We start from the raw sequence: 9,883 nt of genomic DNA on the forward strand, positions 1-9,883 counted from the left end.
CTTCATAAGGCGCGATCTCCGGCATCCCGGTTAGCACGGGATTAGGTGAGGTCTCAGGGAGGGGGGCCGAACACCTAATCAACTTTGCCTTCGCTATCCAATCCTGGGTCAAAAAGGGCCTTTTTAAGGGCAATATTGCAAAAAATAAACGGACAGTGTGTTCGGATGCGGGGCTACTTACTTGCGTATCCGGGCGATTGCAGCTTAGACCTGCATCATCAGTAATGTCTGGACACATTATTTGTGGTCCGAAGAACAATTTGTACATCTCTTCGTGCGTCATGCCGAGAAAATGTTGAATAGCTCGCGGTCCTTCTGGGTTGAATTCCCACATGCGAAGGGGCCGGCGTTTGCAAGGCTGGACTTGGCGAACTAGCATAACTTGCACTACCATAACCAGACTGAAATCTCTCTCAAAGAGATCTCGGATAGGGCTTTGCAGTATTGGCACGTCCTTGGCTGGACCCCAGCTCAGCCCCCTGCTGATCCATGACATCAGTTATGGTGGGGGGCCTGAGCGAAAGGTGGGGGCAGCTACCCACTTGCCACTTCGAGGAGTTGTGATGTAGAACCACTCCCGCTGCCACAATCCGGACACCTCCGGGAAGCAACCCGCAGGCCATGGAGCGTCAGCGATTTTGCTTATTAAAGCGCCTCCGCACGATGCGTGATGCCCCTCGATCATCTTCGGCTTCACCTCGAAGGTCTTGAGCCACAGGCCGAAGTGAGGGGTAATGCGGAGGAAGGCCTCACATACGACAATAAATGTCGAGATGTGAAGAAGGGAATCCGGGGCCAGATCGTGAAAATCTAGCCCATAATAGAACATAAGACCCCTAACAAAGGGATCCAGAGTGAGGCCTAGTCCTCGGAGGAAGTGGGAGATGAATACGACACTCTTGTTGGGTTCGGGAGTAGGGACGACTTGCCCTCGAGCAAGCAGCCGATGCGAAATTTCGGCGGTCAGATATCCGGCCTCTCTCAACTTCTTGATGTCCTCCTCCGTGACAAAGGAAGGCATCCACCGACCTTGAAGGTTGGATCCGAACATAGTTGAAGGTCCGAAGTGCCTAAACCTGAGCTTTGGGTGTTGGAACTCGAGGCGGGAGGCGGATTCGATTAAGATCGAGAGGAAAAGGCCTTGTCCCCTTTATAAAGAGGGTGAATATCAAGCATCCTCCTCGTGGCCGTTTGGGACTTGCCTAAGATCTAGGAGTCCTACCAATAGGCATGGTTGGGTTACCCATGTCCGTATTGATGAGAATCCCGTAATAAAGGGGACACGATCTCTGCTTCAACAAGACGTGCCAAGGAAACCGCCTCGCGAAACACGCTGAGATTGGTTATGAAAAACGATTCGAATAAAGACCTGGCTGTGGTGTGATGTCACACTATGGGGTACGTTAGCAGATTAGATTTATGGAAATATTATTCTCTCTACGGTGGTATGTGGAACTTGTTTTGCAGAGCCGGACACGATCCTCATGTTCAAAATATTCTATGAAGTATTTGGAGGAGGAACCCGCCTTGCAATCCGCGCCGGACTCATCATCATTGAAGCCTGGTTTAGGGGCTACTGATGGAGTCCTGGATTAGGGGGTATCCGGACAGCCGGACTATATCCTTTGCCCGGACTGTTGGACTATGAAGATACAAGATTGAAGACTTCGTCCCGTGTCCAGATGGGACTCTCCTTGGCGTGGAAGGCACGCTTGGCAGTACGGATATGTTGATTTCCTTCCTTGTAACCGACTCTATGTAACCCTAGCCCCCTCCAGTGTCTATATAAACCGGAGGGTATAGTTCGTAGGACCAACAACAACAATCATACCATAGGCTGGCTTCTAGGGTTTAGCCTCTTCGATCTCGTGGTAGATCAACTCTTCTAATACTCATATCATCAAGAACAATCAAGCAGGACATAGGGTTTTACCTCCATCAAGAGGGCCTGAACCTGGGTAAACATCGTGTCCCCTGCCTCCTGTTACCATCCGTCCTAGATGCACAGTTCGAGACCCCCTACCCGAGAACCGCCAGTTTTGACACCGACAGCGGGATTTAACTGTGCCTCGATGGATGCTGTTTTTGTCAGGTCCATTGGATGGACTTGGAATTTGACTATTTCATCCACTAGTTTAAAGGAGGTGGACTTGGATCTTTTGTCTAGTATCAAGTCGTCCCTGTCCACTGTGGAGCGCAGCGCGGTTAACTCCTCCGCCACAAGGGCTTCGGATAATGCCTCGAGGGCAAGTGCGACTGGTTTGTTCTTGGCGCGGAGTGCTATGTCTGGATCACTAGCTAGAGTGATGATTCCATTGGGTCCGGGCATTTTGAGCTTCATGTACCCATAATGGGGTATGGCTTGAAAAAATCGTGAATGCCTCCCGCCCTAGAAGGGCGTGGTATCCGCTACTGAACGGGGCCACATGGAATGTGATTTCTTCAGACCTGTAATTCTCCGGAGTTCCGAATACCACATCTAGTGTGATTTTCCACGCGCAACATGCCTCTCCACTAGGGATAATTCCTCGGAAGGTCATGTTGCTTTGCTCAATACGGTTGCTTTCTATTTCCATTTTTTGAAGAGTCTCCTCATAAATGAGGTTTAGTCCGCTGCCACCGTCCATGAGCACTTTAGTGAGCCGAAAGCTATCCACAATTGGAATGAGGACCAAAGCGGCTGGTGCTCGGGTTGTTCGGAATTTGGGTTCGTCACTGGCATTGAAGGTGATAGCCGTGTCGCTCCATGGATTTATTGCTGCTACGTGGCAGACTTCGGCAAGGCTACAGAGTGCTCGCTTACGCCTATTATTTGAGGCAAAGGTCTCGAAGACTGTCAATACTATATTGTTATCCATGGGAATGTGCTTTGGGGTTTTTTGGATGAGGAGGTCCTCACCACTCTTGGCCACCTGCTGGAGTACCCAACATGCTTTAAGGCTATCTGTTGGTATGGTATCCGCTGTACTATGAATTTTGCAGGGCCCGTTAACCCATCCCTCCAATACGGTTCCATGCCCTGTAGTGGGCTTTTGCTTCTTTGTAATTGAGTCGGGCGACTTATGAGAGTGTACCCATTTAGTTCGGACTGGGGGTTGTGTCAGAGCTGGATTATCCCAGAATTTTGTTTGGGTTTTCCAGGCGCTTTCCATCGCACAGTACTTCCGTACTATGGCCGCCAAGTTAGCGAAGTGTGCTATGTCAAGGCGACTTATGGCGTTGAGGATTCCCTTGTCCGTGCAATTGTTGCAAAAGAACAAAATTGCGCCTTCCTCGTGACAGTTCTTGACCTTGTTCATTACAAGGAGGAATCCGGCCCAATAGTGATGTACTGTCTCTTGGGGCGCTTCCCTAATGTGGGAAAGATCGTTTGTATCTGGGTGGGTGGGTGGATTTAAGTCCGGACCTTGACCCGATCTGAGACCCTGGGGCAGGGGAGTTTCCGATCTTGGAAGTTTGGCTCCGGGTTGTTGCCCTGTAGGTTCGGTATGCAGCCTGATTCTAGGTTCAGGGTTAGGTCGATGTCCTCCTGTGAGCGGGTATCCAGCTCGGAGAGCTCGGGAATCCGGACATAGTTCGTCCTGAGGATAGAGGGAGAATCTCCGCATTGCTCCTCCACCACCGCTATCTGATTGGTGACCGGTGGAGAGTTAATCTCCCTTTGGTCGGGTTTAAGCCCGATCCGATCATAGTCCGTAACGACTCCCAGAGCGGCGATGCGATCCAAGAGCTCGTTCAAAGAGGAGATGTAGGATCTAGAAGTAGATGTGTCTAGAGGGTGGTGATTAGACACATAATGCTCAAGTTGCAATTTTTAAGCTTTTTCGGTTTAAGTGGAGTTTAGGCACAATTTCAACACACACAATACATATCAAGCAAGCATCCAAAGAGTATATGAGCAGCGGAATGTAAGGCATGCAACTTGCAAGAATGTAAAGGGAAGGGTTTGGAGAGATCAAACGCAATTGGAGACACGGATGTTTTTCCCATGGTTCGGATAGGTGGTGCTATCCTACATCCACGTTGATTGAGACTTCAACCCACGAAGGGTAACGGTTGCGCGAGTCCACACAAGGCTCCACCCAAGGGTAACGGTTGCGCGAGTCCACACAGGGCTCCACCCATGAAGGGTCCACGAAGAAGCAACCACCCACAAAGGGTCCACGAAGAAGCAACCTTGTCTATCCAACCATGGCCATTGCACACACAGGACTTGCCTCACTAGCGGTAGATCTTCACGAAGTAGGCGATCTCCTTGCCCTTACAAACTCCTTGGTTCAACTCCACAATCTTGTCGGAGGCTCCCAAGTGACACCTAGCCAATCTAGGAGACACCACTCTCCAAGAAGTAACAAATGGTGTGTAGGTAATGAACTCCTTGCTCTTGTGCTTCAAATGATAGTCTCCCCAACACTCAACTCTCTCTCATAGGATTTGGATTTGGTGGAAAGAATGGTTGAGTGGAAAGCAAGTTGGGAAGGCTAGAGATCAAGATTCATATGGTAGGAATGGAATGTCTTGGTCTCAACACATGAGTAGGTGGTTCTCTCTCAGAACATATGAGTTGGAATGGTGTGTGTGTTCTGATAGCTCTCTCACTGAATGAGAAGGAGGTGGAGGGGTATATATAGCCTCCACACAAAATCCAACCGTTACACAATTTTCCAATCTCGGTGGGACCGAATCAATAAACTCGGTCGGACCAAAAATGTAAACCTAGTGACTGTTAGTGATTTCGGTGGGATCGACTGGATCAACTCGGTGGGACCGATGTGCTAGGGTTAGGGTAAATCCAAAACTCGGTTTGACCGATTACTCAAACTCGGTGGGACCGATTTGGGTAATAAGTGAAACTGAGATTTGATCAAGCAAACTCGGTGGGACCGATTGCATATCTCGGTGGGACCGAGAATATTGCAATGGGTAACAAAGAGTTTGCAAGCCCATCTCGGTGAGACCGAGATCCCATCGGTGAGACCAAACTGATTAGGGTTTGGCAGTGGCTAATGACAAGTGAAACTCGGTGGCTCCGGATAGGAAGAATCGGTAGGACCGAGTTTGGCTTAGGGTTTAGGTCATATGTGGATATGGGAAAGTAGTTGAGGGTTTTGGAGCATATCACTAAGCACATGAAGCAAGAGGCTCATTAAGCAACACCTCATCCCTCCTTGATAGTATTGGCTTTTCCTATGGACTCAATGTGATCTTGGATCACTAAAATGGAAAATGAAGAATCTTGAGCTTGAAGCTTTAGCCAATCCTTTGTCCTTAGCATCTTGAAGGAGTTCCCACAACCTTTAGTCCATGCCACTCCATTGTTGAACTTATCTGAAACATGCTAGACAGAAATGTTAGTCCAACAAGAGATATGTTGTCATCAATTATCAAAACCACCTAGGGAGCACTTGTGCTTTCAATCTCCCCCTTTTTGGTAATTGATGGCAACATACATCAAAGCTTTAGATAAAGATATAAAGAACAACAAGTAAAGCTTTGGAAGGACATGTAACAAGCATAGGCTCCCCCTACATGTATGCACTCATGTAAATATGAAATAGAGAGGCTTGTGAGAGCATAACCATGACAGAGTAGGCAAAGTGTTACATGTATCTTGGCCATATGCATCAAAGCAAAAGATTATCAAGGAAAATACCTTCATGCTCACGAGTCCTTCTTGCAAACAGTATGTACATAAGCAAGAACTCCTCATACTCATGATTTTGATGCATATACCTACCTTGTGGTCTTGGGTTGGCTTAGGATGGAATGAACCTGCACAATAACACAGGTACGTCCACTAGCTAGAGCAAACAAAAGAAACCACAAGAATACCAAGATTGGGATGACATGTAGAGAGTGAGTACAAGGTACCATATTGAATTCAACATGTCCCCAAGAATAAAGATATGCAATGAATTTGACTGATTTTTTTTCCTTAGGTGTCTTGCTCCCCCTGAATCTTACATGGGATATTGGGAGAAGATAGGAAACATAAAATCAGAGCTGAAAGATATGAATAGAACTAAATTCAAATGAGTTCATATGAACATGTCTTTCCCCCAAAAAGACATGTGGCATCTCTCCTCTTGAACATCAAGCATTTGGGATCCTTGAGTATTCTCTCCCCCTTAGTGCTTTCTCCTTTGTAGGTGATAAGCTTTTGATGTGATCTCTCTCTTTCGGATGATAAGCTTTGATGTGATCTCTCTCTCCCCCTTTGACATCAATTTCCAAGAAGGTTGTTCCTGGAATCCGTCGAATAGGTTTGGTCCTTGAGATTCAGTACAAAACAGTGAATAAAACTATGATGCTTGTAGAGGACAAGATTCATTGAGTGGAGCTAGATCAGAAGAAATATAGAATATGTGGCAAACTGTTTTTCCTGTTGCGAAATCGGTGGCACCGAGTGGCATGTTTCGGTAGTACCGAAGGGATTCAGTTGGACCGAAAATAGCTATTCGATCAAAACCGAGTTCATCACAGAGAAAAACACTTGTCACCTCAGCTCACTAGTCAAGTAAGATCTCACAAAGATTTGCAATGAATTAGCTGAAAGATTTGCAAGGAATTTGATGCAGAAATATGCAGAACAAAAATCAAAAAGAAAAGGGTAAAAGGTTTCTAGATGAAGTTTTTTTTGATTGAAAAAGAAAGAAACAAATATGCAAGGGACAAATGCAATAACTCAGAGAGGAACACAAGAGAACTTCATCTAGAATTGGGCGGTGACATAGTCACCTATGTTAGAGTATATTGACTTAGGAGTCAAGTTAGAACACTTGATCATAGGTCATACTCATCGTTTAAGCTCAAAATGGGGTTACCATTTTTCGTTTAAGCATCTTGATGTATTCACATCTTGTTGAGTTGCTTTGACTCATGTCTCGGAGTAAAGCTTCTCTAAGATGGAATAACATACCTTGGGTGGCGATGTGGTTCTTGCTCATGTAGTTGAACTTGTGTGGGTGCTCAAGATTGATGTAGTTCATCAAGAGTTGGGAGCACCACTTGGAGTTTGAGTTCATCTACCTACATGGGTTAGCTCTTGCAAGGAAGAGCACTTGTGTATCCAAAAATGACAATCAGAGTTTGTCAAAGGATATGTTTCATGGTTTTGTGCTTCCTTGTCTTCAACCACTATTGTGTAGAGTCTTGGTGATGTAGAGATCGCTCAGGATATGAGTGAGTCGCAATCTTATGGAATTAGATTCAACCAAGCACCTACATGGGTTAGACAACATGCAAGGTGCAAATATATCCAAGACATAAGATAGTTATCATAAGAGATATATCATGGATTAGTCATAAGCTCGTGTCTTGCATGTATCCAATGGAGTTTCTACTCCAAGTTCGAAGCATCAATGATGTTCAATTCTCCTCTCAACCTGCAAAACACTTTCTCATCAAGTGGTTTAGTAAATATATCCGCTAATTGCTTGTCGGTGCGAACATGTTTAAGATTGATGTCACCCTTAGCAACATGATCTCGAATGAAATGATGACGAACTTCAATATGCTTAGTTCGAGAATGTTGTACAGGATTATGACCAATTTTGATAGCACTTTCATTGTTACAAAGCAGTGGAATATGTTTCACATAAATCCCATAATCTTTAAGAGTTTGGGTCATCCAAAGTAGTTGAGCACAACATGAACCAACGGCAATGTATTCCGCTTCGGCGGTGGATAAGGATACCGAGTTTTGTTTCTTGGAAGACCAAGACACAAGAGATCTACCAAGAAATTGACAAGTACCTGAAGTGGACTTTCTATCAACCTTGTCTCCGGTATAATCCGAGTCGAAATAGCTAACAAGATCGAAAGAAGACCTCTTAGGATACCAAATGCCAAAATTTGGTGTATAGATTAAATATCTCACTATCCTTTTCACAGCCTTAAGATGACAATCTTTAGGAGCAGCTTGATATCGTGCACACATGCACACACTTAGCATAATATCGGGACGTGAAGCACATAGGTATAACAATGAACCAATCATAGAGCGATAAACCTTTTGATCAACCGGTTCACCCTCTTTAGTCAACTCATTATGTCCACTAGTAGGCATGGGTGTAGACATACCTTTGCATTCTTGCATATTGAACTTCTTGAATAAGTCCTTGGTGTACTTTGTTTGAGAGACAAATGTACCTTCCTTAGTTTGCTTGATTTGCAACCCGAGAAAGAATTTGAGTTCACTCATCATAGACATCTCAGACTTCTCTGACATTAGCTTTCCAAACTTTTCACTAAAGAGAGGGTTAGTTGAACCAAATATGATATCATCAACATAAATTTGGCATACAAATAGTTCCCCATTAACCCTTTTAGTAAAAAGAGTAGAATCAATTTTTCCAATTTCAAAACCACTTGTAGTAAGGAACTTGGTCAAGCATTTATACCATGCTCTAGGAGCTTGTTTAAGACCATAAAGAGCTTTGTGAAGTTTGTAAACATGATTTGGTTTCTTGGGATTGATAAAGCCGGGAGGTTGTTTGACATAAACTTCCTCCTCTATTTCACCATTTAGAAAAGCACGTTTAATGTCCATTTGGTACAAGGTGATATTATGGTGATTAGCATAGGCAAGTAAGATGCGAATGGACTCAAGTCTAGCAACGGGAGCATATGTCTCACCATAGTCCATACCTTCGACTTGTGTGTACCCTTGGGCGACGAGACGTGCTTTGTTGCGAACCACTTGTCCATCTTCATCTTGCTTGTTGCGAAACACCCATTTGGTACCAATGATGTTGTGGTTGTTGTCGGGCTTCTCAACCAATGTCCAAACTTGGTTTCTCTCAAAGTTATGTAGCTCTTCATGCATAGCGTTTATCCAATCCGGATCTTCCAATGCTTCTTCAACCTTCATTGGTTCAATGCTAGAGATGAATGAATAGTTTTCACAAAAGTTAGCTAAACGAGTTTTTGAGCGAGTGATTCTCCCGGTTTGTATATCATTGAGGATTTGCTCGACGGGATGATCTTTGGCAATTCTTGCTCGAACTCGTGAGAGCTTTTGCTTGGGTCTTAGTTGAGCATCTTCTTCATCTTCTTCTTCTTCTTGGCCTTCTTCATTGTTGACGTCGTCGTTCTCTTGTCGTGGTGGAGAAGGAGCTTGTTGATGTTCGTCTTGATGTATTTCCTTGTTTTCTTCATCTTGATGTGTCCCACTTGTGGATGCTTCCGTGTCGATTCTTGGTTCACCTTGTCGTGAAGTAGAAGCTTCCACTTGGACGGATGAAGTACTCTCCTTCACCTCCGTTGGACGAATTTTGCCAATGGACAAGTCTTGAATTGCTTCTGAAGGGTCTTTGTCTCCTACATCAATTGGCAATTGCTCTACTTGCGAGCCATTAGATTCATCAAACTTCACATCTACCGTCTCTTCAACCTTTCGGGTGAAATTGTTGTAGACACGGTAAGTGTGAGAGTTTGAGCCATAACCAAGTAGAAAACCTTCATGAGATTTAGGAGCAAACTTTGAACGATGATGCTTATCAAGAATGTAGCACTTTGAGCCAAATACTCGAAAGTATCCAACTTGAGGCTTGTTACCGGTGAGGAGCTCGTATGCCGTCTTGCCGAGTAGCTTGTGAAGATATAAGTGATTTGTTGCGTGACAAGCTGTCTCAACCGCTTCTGCCCAAAAGTGCTTTGGCGTCTTGTATTCACCAAGCATCGTTCTTGCCATTTCGATGAGCGTCCGGTTCTTCCTCTCAACAACTCCATTTTGTTGAGGTGTGTACGTAGCCGAGAACTCGTGTGAAATCCTTTCTTCGTCAAGAAAGGTGTCCACATTTGCGTTCTTGAACTCCGTTCCGTTGTCACTCCGAACCTTCTTGATCTTCACATCAAACTGATTTTGGGCTTTCCTAGCGAA

Source organism: Triticum dicoccoides, chromosome 7A (assembly GCF_002162155.2).
Source record: "Triticum dicoccoides isolate Atlit2015 ecotype Zavitan chromosome 7A, WEW_v2.0, whole genome shotgun sequence".
Taxonomy (NCBI): Eukaryota; Viridiplantae; Streptophyta; class Magnoliopsida; order Poales; family Poaceae; genus Triticum; species Triticum dicoccoides.